Below are 22524 nucleotides of genomic sequence, written 5' to 3'. Positions count from 1 at the left end.
CAAACTAAGATAAAATACGAGGCACAATCACGTTTCTAGTTAGAATCGCTACGGTTCGAGGTTCCTCCAATCACTGTTCAATCTAGCCCGTAACTAAACAAAGATCATTCCGTCGTACGAGGCGCCTTGAAGCAAGGGCCAGGTCGCGCCCCGAAGGGCCGATACCGGCGCGGTATCGAGGCCGCGTGATCCAAAGGTTCTTCGAGTAACGATCGCGATAAATTACGCCGGTGTCGTAAACCAGGTCCAACGACGAAAATATAAATCGATCGTAAACGAGATGCATCGAGATGGTCCAGGGTGTTCGAGCTGTAGCCCGGCCTCCGGCCCCGTAATATCCGAATAATGGGTCACGATCCACTGGCCGCCATTAAGACGACGGAATTATAACGTCCCTAAGGATCTAGCCTACTTGATAGCCGATAAACGGAATACGGGCCGGGGTTACGTTGTGCCCGACGCGCTGAGAGCTTTCTCGTCTCGACCCTCTATGAGACTGTGTCTCTCTCTCTGTCTCTCTCTGTGTGTCCCTATCTCTCCGAGGAGTGTTCTGGCTTTAGCTTAGCTACATAGCTAGCACTGGTCACACTCGATTAGCTTCCGAGCGAGGGAGCGTCTAACAGAGAAGCGACAGCCCGAGGAGAACTACTTCGAAGCGTGTAATAGTAATTAGATTACGGATGCTCGTGCAAATTTATTGTGTCCTTCGGAGTCTTACGGAGAGATTCTATTAGTTCCCGTTTTACTGCGGGTGTGATTAAAGGTTGCCGGAGGAGGTCGTTCGGTGGAGGTGTACGTTTGAAATGGTGTCGAGAATGGGTTCAGGGTTGGTAATAGGTTTGTTGCGGATTTGAGAAGCGCGGCGCTTGGGGAGTGTAGGATTTTCGAGGTGAAGACGCTCGGCGTGGAGGAGTTTCGAGGTGGAGAACTTTCGAGTGTGGACATTTTGAGATGCGGGACCTTGCGGGTATGGAAGTTTGCGAATATGGAACCTTGCGGATATGGGACATTGCAAGTGTGAAACTTCTCAAATATGAGACTTCTCAAATGTGAGATTTCTCAAATGTGGAACTTTTCAAATGTGGAACTTTTCAAATGTGGAACTTTTCAAATGTGGAACTTTTCAAATGTGGAACTTTTCAAATGTGGAACTTTTCAAATGTGGAACTTTTCAAATGTGGAACTTTTCAAATGTGGAACTTTTCAAATGTGGAACTTTTCAAATGTGGAACTTTTCAAATGTGGAACTTCTCAAATATCGAACTTCTCAAATATGGAACTTCTCAAATATGGAAGTTCTCAAATATGGAACGTCTCAAACATGCAAGTTCTCAAACATGGAACTTCTCAAATATGGAACTCCTCAAATATGGAACTCCTCAAATATGGAACTCGTCAAATATAAAACTTCTCAAAAATGGAACTTCTCAAATATGGAATTCCTTAAATATGGAATTCCTCAAATATGGAACTCCTCAAATATGGAACTCCTCAAATATGGAACTCATCAAATATGGAACTCGTCAAATATGGAACTCGTCAAATATAAAACTTCTCAAATATGGAACTCGTGAAATATAAAATTTTTCAAATATGGAACTCCTCAAATATGGAACTTCTCAAATATAAATCTTCTCAAATATAAATCTTCTCAAATATAAAACCTCCCAAATATAAAATTTCTCAAACACAAAACTCCTCGAACACAAAACTTCTCAAATACCAAACGTCTCAAACATCAAACTCCAAAATCCTATACTCCAAACACAACCTGCCAAACCTAAAGCTTCCCAACACTAACCTCGCCAAAACCACCAAAACCACCAAAAACTCAAACTCCCAAACACCCAACCCATCCCTCCAAATCGCCGAAAACCCCTCAGAAACCTCTAGAAAACACATCTTTCCTACAAGACCAGTGGCATCAATTTCCAGCATAATCATCGAAATAGATAACGGCAACAGACCGCTAGCTATCGATTTCGGATTGCGGCCGGTGGCTTTTGTCGAGGAGATTATAGCGCGGCCCGTCCACTACTCCCATGCGCCCGGTCCTGCCACTGTGCAGAGTTTCTCAAACCTCAGTCTCGACGCGAGCCGAGCGGACACCGATATCCTCGAAGCTAATATCCTCGAGAACACAGTGCGGAGTCTCCCGTTTCAATTTCATCGCGCCGCGAATTCGAGTCGCGGGCACCGCTCGATTAGCTACCCAAATGTTTGTCTTGCCGTCAACCGTGCCCGCGAACTTCCACGAATCCGAAACGATTCGCTTACGCGCCGCTTTGTCCTGCCCAGGTGTCCCGTGCCTCTACAGTTTCATTCGAAGCGACCGCCTCCGCTCGAGAGCCGCGTATCAAATGCTCACGCTCTCCGCCGGAAGTTTCGCGAGACTGGTTACCCTCTGTTCTACGGGATCCTAGTGTTGCCGGCGAACTGGACCCCGGCATCTGAACATTTGGAACTGCTCTTTGACTATACCCGTATGGTCTTGTTTAGGACAGTAAGAGAGCCCTCGGTCTGTTTGCCCTTTGACCTGGCTATTGTTATATTGGATGCTTCTAGGAAATTAGGCTTTCATCTGATCGTTGTTTTGCTTCGCTTTCGTACCTTTGTTGATGTAGGAAGTATCTGATATGGCGTGGAAGTTGGTTGTAGGAAGAGATTAATTTAGGGATGTTTGGGTATGTTGGGGAGTAATGGTTATTGGTGATTTATATATTCGGAAGTTGATGGTACAATTGGAATAATGTGAATCAACATTAAACTTCGTTTAATTTGATGAAGAACTTGGAGATGTGGAAGGTTTGAGGTGTAGGATCTTTGAGATGTAGGACTTTTGAGATGTGGAAGTTTTGAGGTGTGGGACCTTTGAGATGTAGGACTTTTGAGATGTGGAAATTTTGGGATGTAGAAATTTTGAAGTGTAGGACCTTTGAGATGTGGAAATTTTGAAATGCGAAACTTTGGAGATGTAGAAGTTTTGGGATTCAGAAATTTTGAGATGTAGGACCTTTGAGACGTAGAAATTTTGAGACGTAGAAATTTTGGGATTTAGAAATTTTAAGATGTAGAAATTTTGGGATTTAGAAATTTTAAGATGTAAAAATTTTGAGATGTAGGACCTCTGAGACGTAGAAATTTTGAGATGTGGAAATTTTAAGATTTACGACTTTCGAGACGTAAAACCTTGCAAGTATGGAACTTACTAAATATGGAACTTCGTAGAACGTTAATACAATGATTAGTATTTTTACCACTCTGATTCGTTGTACTGAAAATGCGAGTACTATATTGGCGAAACATTGCATACCGTATTGTTTTAATACAATGATACTGGAAAACGAAGATTCTACGGAAGGAAAGGGGTCGACTCGCAGAAAGACGAAGAGCAAACCGTGGGCCTCGAGAGCAAGGTTAGAAGGTAACATTCGCAATCACAATGGCGAGCGCGAGAACAATGGGAAACCGGGTTGTAGACCAGTGTATCGGAGATGAATTCTATAGAATAAGTTTCACTGTAGACGGTAATTGAAGATATAGAGGTGAATACGGAACAGGGAGTCAAAGCAGTTCATGAATTTCCTCTTAAAGGAAATGTACATTGATAGGTAGGACAATTGTGAACTTCGGCGAGACCCCTTCACCCTATCCATATTATCCATTCAGTGGAATAAATCTATTTCAAACTCAAATCTATCCACAAGCATCGAACATACGAAAAACAATCTAAACACGGTAAAGCGTCAAATAAATCAAAGACAAATCGATCTCGATTCCAAATTCGATACAGAAAACGTGAAACACAGCAAAATGAATTATAGAAATACTTTCCTCAACACTATCGTCGGAAAATATGAAGAAAGGAAGATGGAAAAGTAGGAGAAAATCGAGAAGAGAAAAGATTCGAAAAATAGAGGAGGATAACGCTGAATCGGCAAGTAAAGAGATGTGTAATAAGTGGAAAGTTTCCACTGGGCAGTTGCGAGCGAGGCCTGGAAAACCTTCGGAAAATCCGGCGCGGGTCTGGTCGCCAAATGTGCGATTGTACGAAGCAGACAGCTGAGGAACAGTTATAACAGAAAGTGAAAAAAAACCAGTGGCGTAAGGCAGCTTTTTGCCACAATTCAAATACATCCACCAAATCCCAAACGTATTACGTCAAACCTATAAACATCGATTTAATTAGAATCCTCCATTAATGATAATTCATCTTCCATTCAACGCTTCGAATCGACGCTTCATTCATCCTCACACCTGCAATCTCCATCTCTCCCAAACACTCGATAAAACAAAACTCCGAGCTTTAAGGCGCACTTCCGTCGCTCCGGGGCAACGGAGAAAATTAAAAGTCCAACGTTACGATCCCCAACGAAATTTCCCTAGCCATTTCAATTCCGCTTCGACGTTTCCAGGAGAATTCTCTCCCCATTCCTCTCCGTGGAGCGGGACTGTGCGCCGCGCTCATCGCCGAAGGAATTCCGCGCTTTTCCGAGACGTTGGAGCCGACGCGCGTCCGAGCCGGAGCGCGTTCACGAGGTATAAACAGGGAAATCACGCGCGACAGTGCATCCCGCGCCGCTGGATCTTTTACTGCTGATCCTCGGAGGCGGATAAGTCGTCTTAACGGCGACGTTAACGTCCCGGCACCGCGTTACGCTCGTCAAACGCCGCGCGTACGTCGCTCGCTTTACAGCTCCCGTCGCCGCGGCGCGCGAATTACACGCGAGGAAAATACGCTCGGCCGCTTACGGCGTCGCGAGCCGTCTTACCAGACGCTGTGAATGCGGAACAATGATGTTCGCAGGCTGCCGGCTGACGGGGTATTCCGATAATTGCGTTTGAATCGTTTGAGCGACGAGGATCTTCGCGGAAACTCGAAAGGTTCGGAAACTGGATTACGCTTCTCTGTTTCGAAGATCGTGAGTAACGCGATTATTCTGTTTTTAGTTTCTAAGCACGCGATGAGTAAGATGAAAATAAATAATTAGAGGAAAATTTAGGCAGTGTATTAAATTTATGATGAATTTAGAGTTCAATATCAAATTTTGTATAATGCATCGACACAGGGAATATTGAAATAAACTAGTTTTGTCACTTAATTTGTACAAGGTGTTTCTTTATATGAGTTGTAAAACGTATCATTGATGTTTCATCAGAAAATAATGAATATTTGTTGAGGAAAATATTCCCGAGTGCAGAGGGTTAACACTGAAGCTACTGGGTGGATGGAAATGACCCACTCCAGATTTTCATTTTGTAATTATTAAAATGACAGAGGTCTCTATGGGAAATTATTGAATATATCGTTGATATTTAATCAGAAAATCTATGAATATTTGTTGAGAAAAATATTCTTGAGTGCAAAGGGTTAAATTTAATCCATTACGTCCTGCAGTTTTTACTTCTTGAAGCCTGGAGGTAATGGTTGTTCCTTGAAGAATTATTTGAGGAACTATTTGCTTCACCAAGATTTCGTGGGCAATTGTTTGAATTGGACTACAAAGAGAAGCTGACTTCTTGAAATTTCTTTATGAAAGTAATGTTTGTTAACACTAAAACCGAGTAATTAACACTAGATTTACGTACGTTTATTCTACACGTTATTCTATCGTTCCTGGGAAACTACGTGTTCGTCTAAATAAATCGCGAAAATTGTAGATTGGAAAATTAAACTGTTACTGAACAATATTTGAAAAACTCAGTATCCATCAGATTTCTTATCAAAATTAGAACACGTTTTTTGAGATTCGAAGGATCTCCTACTCCTGTATCTACCATTTCAAATCTCTCGCAAAAACGCCTCCAGACTTTAAATATTTACGAAACAACAATTCTGAAGTAGATCGATTCGCTCTGTCCACTAATGTTACTGTTAACCAGTAACTGTGGAATTTAGTTGGAAAAACCTCTCGTTCCACGCAATAAAATAGAAAAATAGAGCGTATACTCGTCGAAAGCAGGACGAATGCACGTAGAGCATATTTTAATGAAAGATCAAAGCGAAACGAAGAATTACATGTTTATGTGAGAAAATAAAGAATTCAGGAAAGAATTGGTATCAAGCTTTATGACGTGTATACTCGTCAAACACAGTTCCCTGGTTAAATGGGAACTAGTCTTTGGAAGCAACATTTTTTTGTTATTTTATCATGCAGTTTTTCTTTGGAATTCGGAGTTAGAATTGTTAACCCCTTGTCCTATGACTTCTGACTAGATCGTGATCGATCTAACTACTTTATTATTGATGATTCATTGGAAATAAGGGAACATTCCAGTGTTATTCTACGTCAACACTTGCTCGAACGTTATCATTGATGACAGAGGAATAATATGTAACTTGCATTCGAAAGAATTGAATAATATTGATGTATTGAACAATAAGAATTAGTATCGTGTCAAGCTTTATGACGTGTATACTCGTCAAACAGTTAACCGGTTAAAATCTGAACAAAACCTTCCAAGTTCCCTTCCAAGAACCAGAAAAATCCGGGTTACATCGGTACGTCCCTTCCTCCCAAAAAATCGGTGTACACACTGGAGCAGTGTGCACACGGACCATTTTCCATTTTCAAAGCCGGAAATTTTTCAGAATCGTAGAACGCTGTTTCACACGGTCTTTGACGAAGCGAGCGGAAACGCGGAGATAGATGAATTAATTCGTCGCGAGAAGAAACCGAGTTTCAAAGGTTGGACGGTTCCCCTGTTCTCCCTTTTTTTCTCTTTCAAACGGACTGCCGTTATTCGGGAATCGGGGAGGACCGGCGATTGCGGAGTGCGTGCTGCTCGACGCGCAATGAATAAACAGAGCGCACAAACACGGCGGCCCGTTCACCGCGAACCGGTGTAAACGAAAACCGAGGGCAAACAAAGCGTGTCTCCCGGCCCCGTGTCCTACGCCGCAGTCTTCTCGTTCGACGGTGTTTACAGACTGCCATGATAAATATATCCGCGGGCAGGATGTTCGGAAACCTTTAGGAATATTAACCTTTTGCACTTGGGAGTCTATTGTTAGAAATATTCAACGATTTTCAATCAACAGATGTTGTTTGAAACGAATTTAACTTCTTGCTGTACTATCTCGCTATTGACACTATTTCTACCGATAGTGTTAATAGATACTGTCTGAAATTTTAGCTTGAAATTGTTTCCTTAATTTAATCAGTTTTAGGAATATTAACCTTTTGCATTTGGGGATCTTTCGTTAGAAATATTCAACGTTTTCCAATCAACAGACGACGTTTGAAACGAATTTAACTTGCTGTACTATCTACTCTCGCTATTGACACTATTTCTACCGATGGTGTTAATAGATAATGTCTGAAATTTTAGCTTAGAATTGTTTCCTTAATTTAATCAGTTTTAGGAATATTAACCTTTTGCACTTGGTTAATTATAATTGATAACTAAAGCTAATACCATTTGCTTTTCTTATGATACGATAAGTAATGTTATACAGTTAACGTGTTAATATTTTGTGTAAGACTTTATAATTTCGGCATATCAAAGCAAATGGTGAGAGTCATCTCTCGAGTGTAAAGTGTTAACCCTTTCGGTCACGAATTATCTTTTCCTGAGTTCATTTGAATGTGCGTCTTTAATAAGACAATTTGATAAGAAGTCGACCATCATTGTCGAATAGAATCTATGGTTGTGACACCAAGCATTTATTTGGAAGATACCATGGCCGAAAGGGTTAAAACAAGACGTGACTGAAGAATAAATGGACTTACCTTTCAACGAAGATCGCAGTTGAAAGCAGTATTGTCTGATGTCCAATTTTCTGCTGGTTACTTTATTTTTATTGTATATTTTATTAATATGTTCCGTGCTACGGCAATTTCGGTTATATTTTGTTTATGGACTGTATTGATTTTTTAAATAGAATATTAAGTTATATTCAAGTTTTCGGCGATTTTTATATATTTCGATATTGTTCTTTTAGACCATTTAACGCTAGAACTACCGAGCATTGAATACGATTAATATGTAATCCGTATAAAAATTGAAACAATAGAATATTGTCAGTTTTTTCAGGCATTCATTATAGTATTCAAATGAAACTATTCATTTTCAAGATCATTTCAATTATTGAATGCTTTTAAGATATCAATTGCGAAACAAAAAGATCAAAAAAGATTAAAATTTTCAATTATAATTTTTAAGATTAAAAATATTTTCTTACGAAAATCGGCGTGTACCATATGTGGTACACGTGGCACTGAACGTGTTAATATTATATTCAGTTTCGTACAATACTGTTTTCTATATTTTTAAATGAGTTTATCACTTATTTAAACTAAATCGAAAGAGAAAAGTATGTACGCCGATTTAAACTACTTTCATAATTACGTGCACATATGCCTGTTTCGTTGATTCCCCGATAATTCACTCCGATAATTAGTTTCCCGATAGTTCCATTCAATTCCAATCTCCCATACAGTTGTTTATAATCGGGAAAACGCGAGGCCGACGAAATATTTGGGAACTCCAACTATTTTTAATTACCGACCGACTAATGGACTTTCTCTAACCCCTCGTTCCCGCGTCGATGAACGAAAATCACTGACGCGCCAGCGTGTTCCGTATTACGCCGCGTGCTTTATGCGTTCCGCGCGACGTTATTCCGCACAGAAATCCACAGTCACTAATTGTAAATAATGGAACCGTATCGCGGGCCCGCGCCGCCGAATTCCGGGCTCGACGTGAAAAATGGCGGAAAGCCAAGAACGAGATAATCTTGGACGATTGATCGGCCGGCGATTCATGTGTCCGACCGCGCGGCCAGATGCAACCGGCGCGGCGTCTGCGATTGAATTATCGGCCAATGCATTTTACATCGCGGGTTCGATTGTGATCGATCGGCTCCTTTCGTTCCGGTTCCTGCGGAGGGACTGAGAGGAACAGACGCGCGCGGGGAGATGATTGATCGGTCAGGCTTGAATTATTCCGACTGGGCCCGACGATTCCCGAATAACATTAGCCGGCCGCGGTCATTCCGCGGATCTTCGCGAGGCGAAAACAGGGGGAAGATACAAGTAAATAGAAGAGGATTATTGAGCGGTCGAATCGACCTTTAACTGGGATCGAAACTCTTGAAGGTTTCCCCTTCGTGAATGGTATACACTGTGATGGATATTACTTTCGCATCGAAATAATATCTAATAGGGATTTAACCAGTGAACCCTTTGCACTCGGAAGTTTTTCATTAGAAATATGCAAGATTTTCTGATGGGATACGATGTTCTCTGAAAGTAATTAAGAGAGCATACGTGAATTAAGGATAGTTACTTTATTTCAATATTATACGTATTGATATGCAAAGCTTAATATTATATGCGAGACTTTGTAGTTTTGCTGTATCAAATCAAGTGGTGACTGAGTCGTCTGTCGAGTGCAAAGGGTTAACATATTGCGTACCGGTTAATTCTTAGAAAACTGGTCGATTTCTCAATGAGATCAATTTATAAGTTGTACTATATGAAAAATATTTGAATACCTTATTATTTCATGAGTATTAAACAAGTAATCAGTTCTAATTGAGTTTAACCTTTTGCACTAGAGAGGTGACTCACCGTTTGATTTCATACAGTAAAGCTATAAAATATGATATTGAATATTATACTTAGTATAATGCATCAACTTGATAAATATTGAAGTAAAATAACTTTGTTCTTCAATATACGTGCGATTTCTCTTCGAGTTAGTTTCACAAAATATCGTGTTTATCTCATTACAAAATGTTAAAATATTCCTGGTGAAAAACTTCCGAGTGCAAAGGGTTAATATTTCTTTAAATGGTGCGGCAGTTCGCAAAATTACAACGATAGGTTTAAATAAAAACGAGATTTCTCGTTTACGATGACGTGTATACTCGTCAAACGCAGTTAATTGGTTAAACTCTGTTGAAAGTTTCCCCTTCGTAAATGACGTATACTGTAATAGATATTACTTCCACATTATTGAAATAATTTCGACTCTTGTACAGATAAATCACTGAATCATATTTGGAATTTTGAGAATTACGATAGAAATTCTTTGGAAACAGAAGCTTCTGTCATAAACACAAGAATAATTGGTAAACGAGTAAAGAAGATACGAAAAATGTAGAATAGGAATCAAGTCTAGACAGCGGAATCATAAAACGGAACTCCGAGCGATAAAACGGAACAGTTCCCAAAAACCTGAAACTACCGCTGTATTCGAAACAGGGAAAAAGATCCTCGATCTAATTAACGAAACCCATAAAACGACGATTCTCCAGCGTCTACTCACCAAACTCAACACGATGATAGCTTGGTACACTGCCAGAGAAACTCTCTCTCTCTCTTTCTCTCTCTCTCTCTGTCTCCATCTCCCTATCCAGCTTTTCTTTCCGATAGCTTTCACCGGTTTTCCATTAAAGCTCGTAACGGTCTCGAATCGTTCCGGGATCGGGCTTTGTTCCGAAGATTAATTAACGGTGCCGTGCCAAGAGGCGGTGTCGTCGATGTAAAACGCCACCGCGAAAAAGTCAACCGGCCCGGAGGGAGGAAATGAGAGGGCAGAAGATAGAAGAGGGAAAGCGAGAGGGAGAGAGAGGGAGAGGAAAGAGAAAGGGTAACAGGAATTGGAGCGTGATCCTCGATGGTTGAGTCGATACGATCTCTTTTTTCCCACTGTCTATTCCCCTGTCCCTCTTCTTCGTTTCTCTCCGCCTCTCTGTCTCTCGTTGGGTCCCAACGGTGTCCGAGATTCCGGTATCGGAACCCGAAAATCCAATTACTATCGCGGTCCACGGAAGTGGAATTTCATTTCCGTGGGAATCGCGTGTATCTTGTCGGGCGTGGTGTGTGTATCGTAAATCGGCGGGCAGCCAGGAATCCGTTGGAAAAACGGGACCGGTGAAAGCGAGCGTGAACGATCAATCTGGCCCGATCGTGGTATTTTCCCGATGGCCTCCCCTCCCCGTCGGCGTTAGGATTAGATTCTCAATGAAAATAACGAGACGTTCCATTACCTAACATCGTGATTTGTCGGAGAGTTGGCAGCTCGGTCATTAGCGTCGATGCTTGAGCAGTTAAATGGGGCTGGCGACGTTTCGGTGGTTGACTGGTTGTGATTAGATGTGCTTGGAGCTTTCGGAGAGATTCGGGGGATCTGGAAATATAGAAATATAGAAATATTAGAAATGTAGGGATATGGAAATATAGGAATATGGGAATATGGGAATATAAAAGTATGGAAGTATAGAAGTAGTGAAGTATTGAAGTATAGTAGTATAGAAGTAAAAATATTGACGTATAGTAGTATAGAAATATAGAAACATAGGAATTTATAAATTTATAAATTTATAAATCTATAAATCTAGAAATTTAGATATCTATAAATCTAGAAATTTATAAATCTACAAATCTGGAATTTAGAGATCTAGAAATCTAGAAATTTGGAAGTCTAGAAATCTGGAATTTAGAGATCTATAAATCTAGAAATTTAGAAATCTATAAATCTGGAATTTAGAGATCTACAAATCTATAAATCTAGAAGTCTAGAAATTTAGAGATCTAGAAATTTAGAAATCTAGAAGTCTAGAAATTTAGAGATATAAAAATCTAGAAATCTAGAAATCTAGAAATCTAGAAATCTAGAAATCTAGAAATCTAGAAATCTAGCAATCTAGCAATCTAGAAATCTAGAAATCTAAAAATCTAGAAATCTAGAAATCTAGAAATCTAGAAATCTAAAAATTTCCAAATTTTCAAATTCCCAATCTTCCAAACTCCAAAATTCCGAAACCATCAAACAATCAAACCATCAACCTACCAAACTTTAAAACTCCCAACTTTCCACCACCCAAACTCTCACCCAAACATTCAAACCTCCAAATACAATAGCAGAAGCAAAACACCATTCCCCGGAGGAACCGCACGAAATATCTACCTCCCACTAGCAATAATATATCCAACAAGATATTAAACTAGCTCGCAGAACATTACACTATCCGAGAGACTGGTCCGAAACGTCCCGGTAACCAATAAGGGCGCGTGTTAACGTGTTCACGGTGCCGTTTACTAGCCGAAAAGTATTTGCCGCGGGATTTCGAAAGCGGATCATAATCTTCAAAGGGGGCGGACCAGCGAAATACATAATGGAACGAAATCCCCGGTGTCGATAAGCACTCCGTCGACGAGGGCTCGTGGCGGACCTGCATGCGCTCCGGCCAAATTAACCGTGTCTTATCTGGGCCATGCATGTCGCACAGCCTGAAACATCTTGTCCCTTCCTATATACATATATACACATGCATAGATCTATGTACATGTATACGCGCAGCTAGCTATTCACTCGACCCCTATACACAGCCGTTACCGACGGCTCCCGTTTGATACTGGAATTAGAGCATTATGCGTGTTTCGACAAACGCGGGACCAACTATTCGGGAAGCTTGGGAATCGCTCGTAACTGTCACAGTTTTCGGCGACTTCGATATTTTGCCTCTATGGAGTCAAGTATAATTTTCTGGAAATTTATTTATCATGATAGAGAAATTCTAGCTGATAGGACAAGGGCTTGCTGCTCGAGTTAAGTGAATTGACGAAGGAAGTTTGGGAAACGTGAATTTATAAATATTTGTAGTTTGCCTCGTTTGAAATGAAAGTGAATGAATCTGAAATGAAATGAAGGGAATGTCACTATAGAAACTTAATTAAGGTATCAGAAATATTCGGAGTGCAAGGGTTAAACCCCTTGATCTATGATTTCTTTCTGAACTGTGGTGGATCTGACCACTTTGTTATTAACAAGATACTGAAAAGAAGGGAAAGTTGCAGGCCTGAGAGAATTATAAGAACCCTTCAGAGAGTCAGAGTTTAGAATCAGACCAAAAACAGAATGACAGAGTTTAGAATCAGAACAGAAACAGCATCAGTCAGAGTTTAGAATCAGACTAGAAACAACATGACAGAGTTTAGAATCAGACCAAAAACAGCATGACAGAGTTTAGAATTAGAACAGAAATATCATCAGTTAGAGTTTGGAATCAGACCAGAAATAACATGACAGAGTTTAGAATCAGACCAGAAACAGCATCAGTACAGTTAGAACACAGTTTAGAAACAAACCAGAATCAGAATCAGTTGAAAATTAGAAACAGGACCACGTTCGTTCAGGAACAAATTAGAAACACTTCAGAAAACCTCCATCCAGGGAGGTACATCATTCAGTCAATCAGTCATTAGAACTCTTAGTCCCAACATTAGATGGCCCTTCGAAAAAAATTCAGCATATACTGAAAAGTGCTCGTGACAGTCAGAGTGCTTTACATTTGGTCCTCCGAGCCGGATCAACGTTCACGAGTGCTTTACATTACCTTAATATGTACGATAAGCTTGATAAGACTACAAAGGATGGACCTGATCACGGCAGATTATGTAATCGCTTTGCAATTTCCGTAGAATATTTAATCTGAAACGTTGTACCGAGGAATTTCGAATTATCTCGATTACCTTTGATTCGATTTTTGTATATTTCATCGTACTTGCCGGACTGTAATCTTAATAATGATTTAATAGGAATGATGATATCCCTTGTCCCATGATTTATTTCTCAATTGTGATCGATACAATTTTGTCATAATTTATTAGGAGAAGAGAAACCTTTGCTCTAAACTGTAATTGATAGCGGAAAAATATTTCATTTGAATTCATAAGAATCGAGTGGTATTTATTTGTTAAATTCTGTGTTAAATCTTCGCCAGTCTCACACGTTATTGCACGGGTGAATGATGAATGTTTACTGAACAAATGAAACGGAGTGACAATAAATAATAAAGTTAAATCAAATTCCGCGTGCGATAATCGGGATTCGTTGCTCTAGAAAGATGCGATACAGTGAATATGATAGTTCCTGGGAGAATAAACCTCCTCGGCGATGTTAAAACGAGGAAGAAACGGTCGCTGAATTCTCGCGGTGGATAGGAGCAACGCAGTCGATCAGCCGGACGAGAAAAACTTCTCGAGAAATAATGGATTCCGGGGACGGAATGGCAGAGGGAATCGGTAACGCTGGATCTGGCAAAAATAACAGATCCAACCGGGAAAAACTATGATAGCGATGGAATTGTGAAGAAATACAGTGAAGGAAGAACGGACTCGAGTCGGAAAAACAACTTCCTAGCTCGCGACAGGTTTCCGCGGTCGGACCGGAAGGAGGGGCGAAATTAATCACTCGAATTAAATTGAAACGTTGGATATATCGTGCTGCGCTAGAGAAGAAATTATAGCGTTCCGAATACGATACGAGGAAAAATATAGTAAATAAAAGTGATCGTCACTCGAATAGATAATTTGCGAATGAAAATTTATAATGAAGCATACATATTGCAGATGTTGGCGGTGTGTTATAAATATTACTATAACTACATTGCAAACATTATTAGATAGCAACTGTTACTATAGTTACATTATATAGATTATTATAGAATAAATGTTACTGTAATTTCATTACATACATTATTACGTAAGAAATGGTACTATGATTACAGCACATAGATTATTATTATATAATAAATATCATATTTATTGTATTGTAATATAATGTAAGTGGTGGTGATATTTATCACTTAATATTTATTATATTCCCATGTTTATATTATCATATCTATTTTCTAATATTGTAACATAAGTAATAGTAATATTATTATATTACGAATATTATTATATTACGAATATTAATATTACTTATGTTACAATATTAGTACTATTATTATATTACGAATATTACTATTACTTATGTTACAATATTAGTAATATTATTATATTACGAATATTACTATTACTTATGTTACAATATTAGAATACAATAGATATGGTAATACAAATATGGTAATACAATAAATATTAAATGATAATAATATTATATTACGAATATTTGCAATCTAATTACGCTAATATTCATTACGTAATAATTTCCGATTATAGTAACATTCATGTATCCTATTCTCGTAATACAACTAGCAGTAATATTTCTTATCTAATAACGTTTCTAACACAATTAACATCACTTCAATATCACCTCCGATCGCCTAAAACAAACACTCCAAATAAAACACCGTCCGAAGGCCCATAAATCCCCGAAAAATCCACATTAGAGAGACACCGATCCGGCGCCACTCGAATCAACCGCTGGCAGTCGTATCCGCACAACATTAAACTCGCCATTAGCGAATATTTCCGCGCGGCCGGCCGGCATAAAGAGAAAAATCTTTATAGCTGCCTCGGCCGCCAGGAAGGCCGAGATTTATCGGCCCCCCTCGCCGCCGGCGGCCGCCGCCATCACGGTTGTATCTAGGGGTGCCTGCGTGTGACAGGAACTCGATAAAATACTCGTGTAATAAACAGGGTAAACGCAAATTTATATGGAACCCGGCGCGGCCCGGCTCCGCACGCCGCATTAACCTCTGTCCGCTCGATCACTTATCGTTACCGGGGCCGGATTTCATCGAATCGCTCGGCCGGATCCCCGGCGTCGATATTATATCGCGATACGTAACATCCGCGGCCGCGTTATTGGTCGCCTTCTGTTTCCTTTCCGTCGCGCTGCGAGAAACGCTTCGCGATCCCGCCGCTGGGAAACGCGTTCGCTGCTAGGAGAATTTCTAGCGTTTCGAATAGTAATATGTCAGGGTACGAACTAGACCCTAATTATTGCACTTCGTGCCGTCTAAATTTATTGTCGAAGGGCCACCCAATTTTACACGGAATGGGGCCGTAATGATGTGCTTGCAGGTTTACACAACTCTGATCTCGTCCAGCGTGGATCCCTCCTTTTATACATTTTTTGGATCCACGCTGGAGACAGTTGACGATCGAAAAGACGACGGACTCTCTTCACGGTCCGCGCTGCTGCGCTAGGCTCGTAGCTGTCCGCGTCGAATGCCACAATCTTTTGTTCCATTATACTTTGTATGAAACTCCAACAAATATTTCACCCCTTAACTTGCACGCTCGAGTTCATTCGAGCGCGCTAAACAGGCAAACTGTGCAAATAACAATGTGAAAGCAAAGAAAAGAAATCGTTTTATAGTAATCCCGGATGAGCCCTCAAGTTTATAGTGGGGCTACTATTATAGATATTGAAAATGTGGATCTTCAGAAAAAGAGAATTAGGAAACAATATATACGTATTTAATGAGATGAAGAAACAATATGGACAACACGTAGAAATACAACTTAATACCGCGAAGGCCAACACACGACTCTCTATCACGCACCAAAATGTCCTCGCACGCATTCCCACTCGCTTTTAACGCACACCCCCATTCGCTCTGTCTTTCTCACCCTTGCACCCTTCTCGCTCGCATCTTTCGTCCATAATATTGTGGGAATGGATGTATTTGAGTGAAAATAGAGACACTGACGAGTGATGAATGTGTGTGCAATAGATGAATGACGCGACTGTGTGTGAGCGCGTTTTGAATGTTCAAAGCATTGGAAAAAATTGATTTTCTCTATATTGATTTTTATGTTAATAATGTTCGCTTTTTATAAATCTAGAATATTCCAAATATACGTGAAGTTAATGCGTGGTAATGAAAGAATGTCCTACAAAGTGTGCGAGTGAGCATCTGAGTGTATAGTGTGCGTTGTTTGATTTGTGGATTGTACTGTGAGTTGTCATGAAATAATTATACTGTTTCAAATAAAATTCTCTCGTTCCTACAATATTGTATCGAATACTGTATCATACACCGTATTACTAACACATCCATCAAATCCAATACAACATCAATAACCGCAATATCACGTCGACACAGTTCACCACTAACGAGCAGAACACAATCCTCAGCGGTAAATCCTGAAGAAACTCTGAATCTTTCTCCTCGATTTAACGCGAGCTTCTGATTTTTCAAATTATGCGCGAGCAGCGAAGAGATCGCGTCGTTAAAAGTTTCCCCGGCTCGCTGTCTTATCTCCAGCGTTTTAACGACGCGAAATTGCTGATGCGAACTCCTCCGAGCGCACGGTAAGAAAGTGGACGGCGCGCTTTTCGAGCGAGGACAACGGAACGCGCCGAGGCAATTCGTCCCAGCGAATTCAACGGGCGTTTATTCGGAATCGTGCCGCGAAAAGTATTCCGCCACTTTCCGTCCCCCGTGCGGCGCGATTTTCTTAAGATTTCCGACGTCGGACGAAGCCAATGTTACAGGGAGGCCGCTCGCGAGGCACGTCGCCGCAGTTTCGTTTCCCAAACGAACGCAATCGATGCCGGGAGCAACGGAACGTGATTTGCGAACGCGCGGCAGCGTTAGGCGAACGACTTCGTGACTTTCGCCGCGACTTCGTTTTACTTCGCCGTTAAACCGCGCGGCGTGACAGCGAGCGGGGTTTATCGCGGAAGGCGCTAAGCCGATTTCCCGCGTGAAAGCCCTCGCAGCACGCCGCCGCGCGAAATCCTTTGACGGGAAAGATGGCTCGAGGTTGACGGTCGAGTGGTTTCCGTGGATTCGAGCGGCGGGGACAGGGTTCGGTTGGCGTTCGGTTTTTTGGGGCTAGTACTGGTTGTCGAGAGAGATTTTTGAGTGTTAACGCTAGAACTATCGAACGTAACGTATAGCTATTCTTGACCATGTGTCTCTTGAAAATATTTTGTTACAGAAATTAACGTGTACCACATGTACTATTCGAAATTATTTCGAAAGTAATATCTGTCGCAGTATATCATTCGCGAAGGAGAAACTTTTAACAGAGTTTCGATCCCAGTTAACCGTTTGGATGCTAAACAACTTTTGTGGATGTTTATAAAAAATGTGGAAGTGATTGGGTGTGTTTGCAGAAAATTGATAAGAGTAGTTATCTAATGAGATCACAAATATTGTTATTACAAGAAAATATCAAGAAATAACGTTTATTCAAATGAATTTAGTTTGATTTATTTCTTGAAGAATATAGTAAGAAAATTATTATTATATACTTTTGAGAGCGTTGATTGAATGTAACGAAGAGAGAAAGTGAAGAACTTGGTTTAGATAGCAGAACTGCCTCGAAACATAGAAATATAACTCGTCGATTCTTTAGCTCCACAGATTTTTTTAGTGTGCGTTGATCGAGTGTAATGAAGAGAGAAAAGAATGAACGATTGGTGGATTTTGCTTGGATTGTTTGAAGCTAGAAGCTTATACGCAAGCGGTGATACTCGTTTGTCTGACTGTAGTCGATTAAATCTACTGGGAATGTTTAGACAGTGAAACTAAAAGACTCAACGAGTTATATTTCTATGTTTGAAAGACTTGAAATGCTAGGAATAAACGAGTGCGAGTTATACATCTGTCGAAGTTGTAAGTTACACTACGTAATCTGATCACTTTATTCCATCGAAAGACCTGAAATGCTACAAATAAACGAGCGCGTTACATATCCGTGTCGGAGCCAGAAGTTACACTACCAGATGATTCACTCTGATCACTTTATTCCACCGGAGGACTCGAAACGCGACAAATAAACGAGTCGACGAGTTACGTTTCTATATTTCAAAATCTCGACGATTGGTTCCGCCCGACAGATTCTACACAAGCGACAAACGAGCGGACGCGGAGAGATTTCGTCGCGATTCTCCTGTGTTGAATGAAACCGGCGTCTGACGCTGGTCGACTGCTTCTACTGAAGGGATTCGAGCCAAGAAGTACACGAGAGAACGTGGACAAGTTTCGTTTCTATTTTTCAAAGTTCCGGGCTTCCTGTGTGCGCGATGTCAGCGCGACTGACCCGAGGTCGACTGATTCTACTGAAAGGGACTCGGATCCAAAGAATAAACGAGCGAACGCGGCGGGCTCCGCCTCGATTTTTCAAGCGTCCGCCGCCGACGATGATTCCAGCGTGTGTCTGACTACGGTCGCGTTATTCTACTGTGGAAAGTTGCAGGCAAGAAACTTACAGATCCGCGTGTAGCCGAGTTGCAAGCGGCTGTGTACGACACGCGACGCCGCTGGGTCTGTGCACGGCACAATGGACTGCCAACATAAATATTAATGTTGCTAGAACAAGTGCCAGGAATTCTTTGGAGCGATCAATGCTGAAGAATTAAACTTGACAAATGATATTTAACCCCTTGCCTTGTAACCACGCGTCAGTGTCGTAGTGAAGATTTTGAGGAGAATTTAATAAACGTAAATATTACGCAAATTTTTAGGGGAATTTGAATATTACTCTTCTGATATCGAATATTGTAGTTTAGAGAATTTTTGCCTTTTTTCAGTAAATTATTAATAAGAAAGTAGCAATGTCACGGAGTACCTCTAATGGTTGCTAAAATTAATTCTTCATTTAACCTCGAGTCACTCGAGTGGTGACTCTCAGTCACTTGATTCGACGCAGTGAAAGTATAAAATCTGATATTTTATGTTGATCTTTGTATAATGCATCGATACGTGAAATATTGGAATAAAATAGCTTTGTTCCTTGATATACTTGTGTTTTCCTTCGAGTTAATTTTAAAAAATATCGTCTTCGCCTCGTCAAAGAATGTTAATTTCTATTAAGAAATTTCCGAGTGGAAAGGGTTAATTAACCCTTTACACTTCTCAATCGCCATTTGATTGAATGCAGCGAAATCATAAGATAAAGAATTCAACGTAAAATGTTGAATAAAGTATCAACTTGCCTTATGATCTATTTCTAAACTGTGATCGATACAATAACTTTGTCACTAATAATGTACTGGAAAAAGAGAAAAATTGCATGCACATTCTATGTCCACCACTGCTCTAAATATAATAATTGATAACGGTATACTTCATTTGTATAATGCATCGATACGTGAAACATTGGAATAAAATCCTTGGAATTTCCCATCGAGTTAGTTTCAAAAAATATCGTCTTTGTCTCGTGAAAAGAGCCCTTTGAGTCGCAGTCATTTGCTTGTTACAGCAAAGTTACAAAGCTTGACGTTCTACACCGAATTATCCACGAGACGTTAAAATAGAATAGAATCCCTTGATCTCCACATTATTTATATTAACATTAATTATAAAACCTATCATTGATGTCTCACAAGAAAATGAAGAACATAAGCGAAACAACCTTCGAGAAAGGCTTAAATATTTCCAGTAAGAAACTTCCGAGTGCAAAGGGTTAACAATTGCAACGTTCGACACAAATAAACTTATCAACTCCAATGATCTCAATGCACGCAAGTTAATTCGAGTATCTGGTTGCCAAAAGGTATCAAAGCCTCGCCACCCAAGGAAAGAGAAATAGAATTCCATTGAATTTCATCTCGACAGTTACGTGCTAACGCAGCATCCCGAAAAAAGAACCGCCTCGAAATTGTTCGAGAAAGTACTCGCTCGCTCGCCAATCTCCAGGAAATTCGAATTTCCGGTGCGCCATCCGGCAGAAGAAGAAAATCCTCCGAGGAAGCTCGCGACGGGTCTGACTCCGGCCGACTGACACCACTGCAAAGAACTAAATAGAGAAAGCAGCGGATGAGCCAGCTTGCGCGAACTGCTTTTCGATTTTTCAAAGTCGCGCGCCTCGCCGGATCCTCCTGTATCCACGGAGGAGCGCCGTGAAAAACTTCGAGGACGAAGTTTCGACATTGATTTCGCTGTTCCGGGAAGCTTCCTTTAAAGGAGAACAATCTGGAACTGTTCCGGCCGGTTCGCGCGGCCTCGACGGTCCCACGGAAATTCGAATTTCCCGTGGACACCGGCAGAAAAGCTTCCGCCGCGCCGGAACGATCTTCCGGGACGCAAAATATTTAACCCTCAAACTGACTGTGGTCCTATGGGGAGCCCAGAAAGTATTTTTCCTTAATAGTTTTGTAATTTTTTGTCATTTTTCATTTCTCCTGGAGACTAGTATGTTTACAGCTAAAAACAAAATAACGGTAATGTTTTTAGAATAGAAAAATCATCCAGAATACTTGAGGATGGAAAAAGAGAAAATACATAAAATATGAAAAATTACAAAATTATTAAGGAAAAATACTTTCTGGGCTCCCTATAGGACCCCACTCATACATAAAATATGAAAAATTACAAAATTATTAAGGAAAAATACTTTCTGCTCCCTATAGGAGCCCATTCAGAATTTTAAGGGTTGATATACTGTGTGAAATATTTCCTTTGTTAGATCACGTTAACCCTAATCAGGCCACGATTTGATTTTGAGTCACATTGGAGCTTTTTAGTTAAATTTTTTTATCTCATAGTGCATTTGCAAAATTTTTGGGCTTTTCACAGTTTGAGGACGAATATTCTTTGAAATGTACAGAACCTTCGACAGATGAAGTTAAATTATATATCGATTGCTTAATTAATAGGAAAAAAGGAAGCTACGTACTGATCTCTTGCTGTCAATAATTAAATCATTTGTTAACTTGATCTTCCAAATATGAATATTTCATCGAAATGGCATTCGTCCGCGAAGGGTTAACCCTTTGACCTCTGTAGGCTCCAATATTGCACCAGTTGCAATATTAAATATTTTAATGAATCTTAAAGAAACCACCCTAAAATTATTAGATTTTCCACACACCGAAATTTTGTTTCATTTTCGCTGGGAATACTATAAAAATTAGTTGCAGTTGCCGATAGATTACAAAATAACTTGGAGTGTTAAGGGTTAAGATTTAGGCCCTATGCACATAGTATATTATATACCCAAACACCACAAATAAATATTACCGATGAACAAACCAAAAGACAATAGAAAGCTTGCAAATAAAATATACAATCCAAGTTTCCCTCAGCCAAGTGACATTTATTTGAATTCTCATTAAAAACGATAACCATCGTACTCAGAAAATTTACCCTTTGACGAAGATTCTTCGAAACATACAAAACCTTCACCATATGAAGCTAAATTGTACATCAATTGCTTAATTAATAGAAAGAAGGAAACTACTCTCTCACTATTCGACTAATTAGACCATTTTTCCAAGACATACTCTTCCAAATCACACATCTCCGAAATGCCGACATCCGTCCGCAAAGGATTAATATCAATCCACCATAGAAACTGGCTAATAATTTCTCCTATCAATCCTATCATCCCTTACCAGTAAAACTCACCACCGAGAGAGTAGAACAGAGAGAAACACAGGTTCAAATGAATTCTTAACGATTCCCTGCCAAAAACAAAATCGCCGCCGAGCGAGCAGCGCAACGGGGACAAACGCGGCCTCAGAATCGTCGGTCGAAACACCGGATGAGCGAGGGAGAGGGCAGCCCCCCGGTCCTCCGGGTCCGCCGTTCCATCTGGCTCGTCGCCAGAGCTGGCTGCGCGCGCGATCAAACGAATCCATTGAATTCCAGGCCGGCACGAAGCTCATAAAGCGCAGATATTAAATTTACAAGCTATTTCGTTTAAAGCGCTCGCGGAACTCGTCGCCCGGGCCGATGTGCCCTAAATAGAAGCTTCGATCCGCGCCGGATCCGCATAGCCGTGTACCCATCATCCGTCGGCGGCCGATCGACTCGCGTTTACACGCGTTGCCAGTCGTCTCGTCGGGTTCTCCGAGGTTCTCCGCGTCGCGAACGACGATGCG

General features: G+C 40.6%; 1 protein-coding gene and 1 long non-coding RNA gene across 4 annotated transcripts in view; one reads left to right on the top strand and one right to left on the bottom strand.

Annotated features, from left to right (window-relative positions):
- The window catches only part of LOC116431585 (uncharacterized), a 114151-nt gene extending 105194 nt beyond the window's left edge, over window positions 1-8957 (bottom strand). For all 3 annotated transcript variants that reach the window (XR_004235974.2, XR_004235973.2, XR_012999948.1), the window contains exon 1: window positions 7734-8957. This is a non-coding gene — a long non-coding RNA (uncharacterized LOC116431585). The remainder of the gene's footprint in view (window positions 1-7733) is intronic.
- Window positions 1-22524, top strand: part of cpx (synaptic transmission protein complexin) — a 474092-nt gene that overhangs the window by 223815 nt on the left and 227753 nt on the right. The gene's annotated exons all lie outside the window — the stretch shown is intronic.

Source organism: Nomia melanderi, chromosome 13, assembly GCF_051020985.1.
Source record: "Nomia melanderi isolate GNS246 chromosome 13, iyNomMela1, whole genome shotgun sequence".
Lineage (NCBI taxonomy): Eukaryota > Metazoa > Arthropoda > Insecta > Hymenoptera > Halictidae > Nomia > Nomia melanderi.
The sequence above is the reverse complement of the archived record's forward strand: the minus strand, read 5'-3'. Positions and strand labels throughout refer to the sequence as shown.